This window comes from Dendrobium catenatum, unplaced genomic scaffold (genome assembly GCF_001605985.2).
Source record: "Dendrobium catenatum unplaced genomic scaffold, ASM160598v2 fragScaff_scaffold_1414, whole genome shotgun sequence".
Taxonomy (NCBI): Eukaryota; Viridiplantae; Streptophyta; class Magnoliopsida; order Asparagales; family Orchidaceae; genus Dendrobium; species Dendrobium catenatum.
Window position 1 is genome coordinate 98,713 of NW_021319876.1, and position 6,563 is coordinate 105,275.

Below are 6,563 nucleotides of genomic sequence, written 5' to 3' on the forward strand. Positions count from 1 at the left end.
TTAAATTTTCTAACCCCCCCCCCCCCCCCCCAAAAAAATATTTTTTTCCCTAACATGACCCATCTCGCTCCTACTTGCCCATCATCATAAGTTCCAAACCGTTTCATCTTCGGTGTTGGCGAATCGCGTGCAGCTTTTGGGAATCTCGCTCAACATACGCGCGAGTACCGACTACGAGAAGTTTATGGAACTACCTTTGATCGCCCTTGGGATTTTCCTTATGGTCGTCTCCCTTGCATGCCTCATCAACGATTGTTGCAGTGTTTCGTGGCTTCTCTGGCTTTACCTTTTTGTCATGTTTATTCTCATCTTGTTTATCTTCTGCTTCACTATTTTCACCTTTGTTGTAACCAATAAGGGCGCATGCAACTAGGCGAGGTCCTCTCTGGTCGCAGGTATAAAGACTATTGTCTCGGTGATTACTCTAATTGACTACATAAACGGGTATTAAACGATGGGAACTGGGCTATGATTCAGAGTTGTATTCGTGATAGCAAAGTATGCAACAGTTTAAACGAGAAGAACCAAACGTTTGATCAATTTGTTAATTATAACCTTACCCCCCTTCAGGTATATCGATCTTCAAATCGTCCTCACGTTCTTTCAATCTTACAGAACTATTTTAAGCCCTTTATTTATTTTTAACTGATCAAGGTATTTTTTGTTACAAGTTTGAGATCTTACAACTTACAATAATTTTGTTTGAGTGAGAGGACATGTGTTCTTCGTCATATGCAAGTTTAATTTTTTGGGCCTTCTTTTCTTGTTTAATTGTCTTCTTTTTTATCTTTTTTCTTGGAAATTGTTATGATTTCTTGCTAAAATTTTATTTTTCTTGTCTTTTTTTTTTCTTTATTAGTTGACTTGCATGCTACCAGTTGTGCTTTAGTTTGTGTTTATTTATGTTTATAAGTTTCTCTGTGTATTTTGATTCCAAGAATACTAAGAATGTTTAATACTTTTGATGCTAGTTTCCTGTAATTGAGAGACTCAAAAAACAAGATGTTAAATCTTAATTTTTTTAAGATCCTCTTATAAGATATTTGGCGGGATTTGGTTTGATTCTAACTTAAATTCTCCTTAAAATGGCCAACCAAACAAAGGCTAAAATAGATGATGAACCAAGTTTTGTAAAGAATATTCAAAATTTTGAATTAGCTAACATAGCTTTTCTCATTAAAAAAAGATTGATCAATATTCACCAGTGCAACAACTAGTAGAGCATGTAGGCACACTAATAATTTAGTTAAAAGCAGGCATGGGGATCTGAATACTATAAATCACCTACTAAATCATACATAGACAAAATTATCCATATTTTTATATATGAAAGGAGACAAGGTTGTCTTGATGCCTTAGAGACTTGGCCATTGCAAGAGTGTAAATGAGCTACTTGGCCACTACAAGAGTTTGCCCACGCTAAAAAAAAGGCTGGATCCGGCCCTATACCTTCTAGTGAGAAGATCGGCTCAGCGAGCTAGTCATGTGAGCAGGTTGAAGATCGAGCTCAGAGCTAACGTTGGTTAGGGCGAGGGATTGGGAATCCAAATTGAGAGCAAGGAAGGGGAAACACCCATAATATGGAGCATCTTGCGGTTTCCTGCGATCGGGAGAGACGAAGGAGGCTTCGACCTGGCTTGCGATCGAGAAAGCCCAAAGTAGAGGGGCTTTAGCTTGCTGATGTCGGGATCGAGCATGAGGGAGCTTGTCTAGTTGGAGCTTGGGGGCTTATCTGGTCCAGTCGAGCTGGTTACTCATGCTAGAGAGGAGGGGAGAATGATATATCGTTGGAGCGAGGCTAGTTCAAACTAGTAAGGGAGAAAGACGAAGATGGTTTAGGAGGATAGCTAGGGCCAAATGAAAAAAGATAAGGAAGAGGGAGAGCTGGAGCATGTGAATGAACCGAATTCCCTCATCAAACCTCCCTTCGCTCTCTCTATACTCGGGATTTAGACTTCCTTTACCAGAGCTGGAGCGCTTAATCCCTGTTTCGGTGGCTATAAGATTTCTCTGCCCTCCATATCTTTGTTGCAGCCGCCGATATCAAATGAGACGCCATTGATTTTAGATGGCTAAATGTCTACATCTGCCTCAATTTGACTTGATTTGAGTTCAATTTGTTCATATCGAATTTATTTGACAAAATTGGAACCATATTGGAGCTAATTCAAGCCTAATTGGGTTTGACAAGGCTCAATCGAGGGGATACGAGTATGCTCGAGGTGACATATACGAAAACAACGTCAACATGAACTTACTTTGGGCTTTTGGGGTTTATAATAATTCCATGAAACTAATTTTAGTATATGAACCTTCACACTCAAATATGACTTTTATACATCGCACTGCATCTATACAATATTTCATTTAAATCCCATATATATATATATGTTGCATCCTGGAATATTCGCGGCGGTAGAGAAATATATGGTTTAACGTCTTAGCATTATACGAAGATCCAGCACACAATCAGATAAATGAGAGGGTGTAGCGTTCATAAGAGACACCAGAGTTTTTACATGGAAAATCCCTGAAAAGGGGAAAAAACTACGGGGCTTAGCCCAGTTTTAATAAATCCACTAGTATTTGCAGTCAATTACAAATGAGGCTCTTCCTTGGAAGAAGGCCTTGGATTGATGTAACAAATGTATATCATATAAAGTGCATTACATGGTGGGAGTTACATATACATGTTTGTTTGGTCGGGAGGGTCGTAGTAGGTAAGAGACGGGGGTCGGAAAGACCGTTGTTGGTATGAGACGGGGGTCTGAAAGATTGTTGTCTAGAGATGGAGGTCGGAGTGACCATAGTAGGCGACGGAGGTCAGGAGTACCGTAGTCAGTAAGAGACCGGGGTTTGAAAGATCGTTGTCTGGTGATGGAGGTCGGAGTGACCATAGTAGGCGAAGAAGGTATGAAAGACCGTAGTCGGCAGGAGATAGGAGTCTGAAAGACCATTGTTGGCATGAGACCGGGGTTTGAAAGATCGTTGTCTAGTGATGGAGGTCGGAGTGACCACAGTAGGCGATAGAGGTCGGGAGGACCGTAATCGGCAGGAGATAGGAGTCTAAAAGAACGTAGTAGAAGGATGGTACATCGATAGAACTCCGGGCGTTAGGTGATGGCCTGGTGGAGCTCGGGGCCTCAAGTGACAGTCCGGCGGAAGTCCAAGCTTTAGGTAGTGTCCTGGTGGAGCATAGAGTCTTAAGTGGTGGTACGGCGGAAGTCCGGGCCTCAGGTAGTGGTCTAGTGGAAGTCCGGGCCTCAAAATGTGGTCTGGCAGAAGTCCGGGCCTCAGGTGGTGTTCGATGGAGCAACGACGTCAGGCGGTGGTCCGGTGGAGGTGAGGGCCTTAAGTGATGGTCCCGCGGAGCTATGACGTTATGCGGTGGTCCGGTGGAGGCGAGGGCCTCAAGTGGTGGTCCGGCGGAGCTACGGCGTCAGGCGGTGGTCCGGCGGAGGCGAGGGCCTCAAGTGGTGGTTCGGCGGAGCAACGGCGTCAGGCGGTGGTCCGGCGGAGGTAAGGGACTCAAGTGGAGGTCCGGCGGAGTTACGGCGTCAGGCGGTGGTCTGGCGAAGGCGAGGGTCTCAGGTGGTGGTTCGGTGAAGGAGAGAGCCTCAGGTGGTTGTTTGGCAAAGGCGAGGACCTCAGGTGGTGGTCCGGCGAACTCATGTGGTGGTCGAGGAGGAGCTCATTCCTTCTCTTCTTTCTCTTCTCTTCTTGCTTGGATCCTCCCTCAAGAGAAATGAAAGGTCTATTTATAGATTTTTGGAGTGACATGACCTATAAATATCTGAGAGATCAAGGGTAAATGCGGAGTGGTTGCATGGATGGCCGATGTTGAATCCCTTGATCATGAACCATTTGATGGACATTTGAGAAGTCCGACGATGAGTAGAAGTTCGCTAACGAGCAGAAGTTCGACGTTGAGTAGAAGTCCGCTGACGAGCGGAAGTCCGACGTCGGGTAGATGTACTGTCGGGTAGAAGACTGACGAAAGTTCATCGACGAGCAGAAGTCCGACGACGAGTAGAAGTCCGCTAACGAGCAGAAGTCCGACGTTGAGTAGAAGTCCGCTGACGAGCAGAAGTCCGACGATAGGGAGAAGTTCGGTGTCGGATATTAGTCCATCGAAAGTCCTGCAAGGCAAAAGTTCAGCGACAAGAGGAAATTCAACATCATGTAGAAATTTAACTTTGTGTAGAAGTCCTTTGATGGCATTCTGGTGACGTTAACCAAGGATATATAATCTATCCAAGGTTGTTTGTCAGAGCCCTTGCTCAATGATGTTATCTGATATTGGATAAACCAATGAAGTAAGACCTATCCAAGGTTGTATGTCAGAGCCTTTACTCGACGATGTTAACCTGTGTGGAAGAGGTCGAGAGAATCCACCAATGATGTAAGACCTATCCGAGGTTATATGTCAGAGCATTTGCCCAATGACGTTAACCTGTATGGAAGAGATCGAGGTAATTCACCAAGGATGTTGGACCTTTCCGAGGTTGTATGTTAGAGTCTTTGCTCGACGACGTTAACATGTGTGGAAGAGGTCGGGAGAATCCACCAAGGATGTAAGACCTTTATGAGGTTGTATGTCGGAGCCTTTGCTCGACGACGTTAACCTGTGTGGAAGAGGTCGGGAGAATCCACCAATGATGTAAGACCTTTCCGATGTTGTATGTCGGAGCCTATGCTCGACGACGTTAACCTGTATGGAAGAGGTCAAGAGAATCCACCAAGGATGTAGGACCTATCCGAGGTTATATGTCGGAGCCTTTGCTCGACGACGTTAACCTGTGTGGAAGAGGTCGAGAGAATCCACCAAGGATGTGAGACCTATCCGAGGTTGTATGTCGGAGCCTTTGCTCGACGACGACGTTAACCTGTGTGGAAGAGGTTGAGAGAATCCACCAAGAATGTAAGACCTTTCCGAGGTTGTATGTCAGAGCCTTCGCTCAATGACGTTAACCTGTGTGTAAGAGGTCAAATCGGATCCCCCTGGGATCAATTTTGCTTTGATTGGGAGGGGGTGAATGCCGCATGTATCCCGAATCAAAGATAATGAAGCGTCTATCTTTAGACCGCTACTACCTTTTTGAGGTCGAGATCAAGACCTTGCCCAAGGAGTATGAGTCTTGTAGGGGAATGTATGAAACTTATAAATGATAGAACGTATCCTTGCATTTGCTTAGATTTTTCTGAAATATCATCTTGATGTTGGAAGTATTGGAGGGTCTTTTTGAGCATAGTCAGAGTCAAGGTTGCCCCCAGTCCGGATCTAATTCCTATGAAATTGGTGGAGTAACGACTGATGTCAGTAAGTGGACATGAACTTCTTTATGAGGTTGGAGCAAAAATTTGCCCTCCAGTCGGGAATCACCTTCCCATAGACGGCGTCAAACTGTTGCGTCCTGGAATATTCGCGGCGGTAGAGAAATATATGGTTTAACGTCTTAGCATTGTACGAAGATCTAGCACAAAAGCAGATAAGAGAGGGGGTTAAACATTCACAAGAGACACCAAAGCTGACCTCTACAGGATCTCTTGAAGAACGAGGAAGAGACTCCTACTCAAGGAGGGACCCTGCTATTGGACAATGGAATTGTCTAAAGGGCAGGGGAAAGCCTCTACTGAGAGAAGAGAATGAGAAGAAAGCTCTTTCTCGCAAAGAGAGACCCTGCTATTAGACAATGGAATTGTCCAAAGGGCAAGGGAAGGTTGTCCAAAGGGCAAGGGAAGGCCTATACTGAGAGAAGAATGGAGAATGAGAAGGAGAAGGTGCAAGGATTAAGGCCATATGAAGGGTCTATTTATAGGCTAGAGAGGAAGTTATGGGAGAGAAAAATAAAAATAAAAAACTCGCCCACTCTCCCTCTCACTCTCCCTCTCACTCTCTATTAAAAAAAAATGAAATTTCAAATGGGCGGTTTTGCCAAACCGCCCACTATGGGCGGTTTTGCCAAACCGCCCACTATGGGCGGTTTTGCCAAACCGCCCACTATGGGCGGTTTTGCCAAACCGCCCACTATGGGCGGTTTTGCCAAACCGCCCACTATGGGCGGTTTTGCCAAACCGCCCATAGTGGGCGGTTTTATAGAAAACCGCCACAAAAAAAAAGTCTCACTCTCTGCCGTTCAAAAAAAAATTTTTTTTTTGGCACGGTACTGTAGCAACTGAAATGCGGTTGCTTGAAATTTATTTTGCAGATTCACTGTAGCAACTAGAACTGTAACAGAACACTGTAGCACGTAATTGCTGTTGTTAATAAGGAAATTATTTTTCAGGAATTACTGTAGCAGCCCCGAAAATACTGTAGCAGATATTTCAGGCTCAATTTTTGCCCGGATGGTCCGATTTTGACGTTTTTGGGGTCCCCAGAAACGTTTTTCGACGTTCCGGACTCAATTTTGACACTTTCAGAGCTGAACGAGGCCTCTATGATCAAGTTTGAGCAAGATTTTGATTTTAGAACGCAATTTTTTGCGACTCGGTCATATGAAATGTCAACACATATATTTTCGGACTTCTGGAGCGTCAACGTCCGAAAATAGGGGGCAACT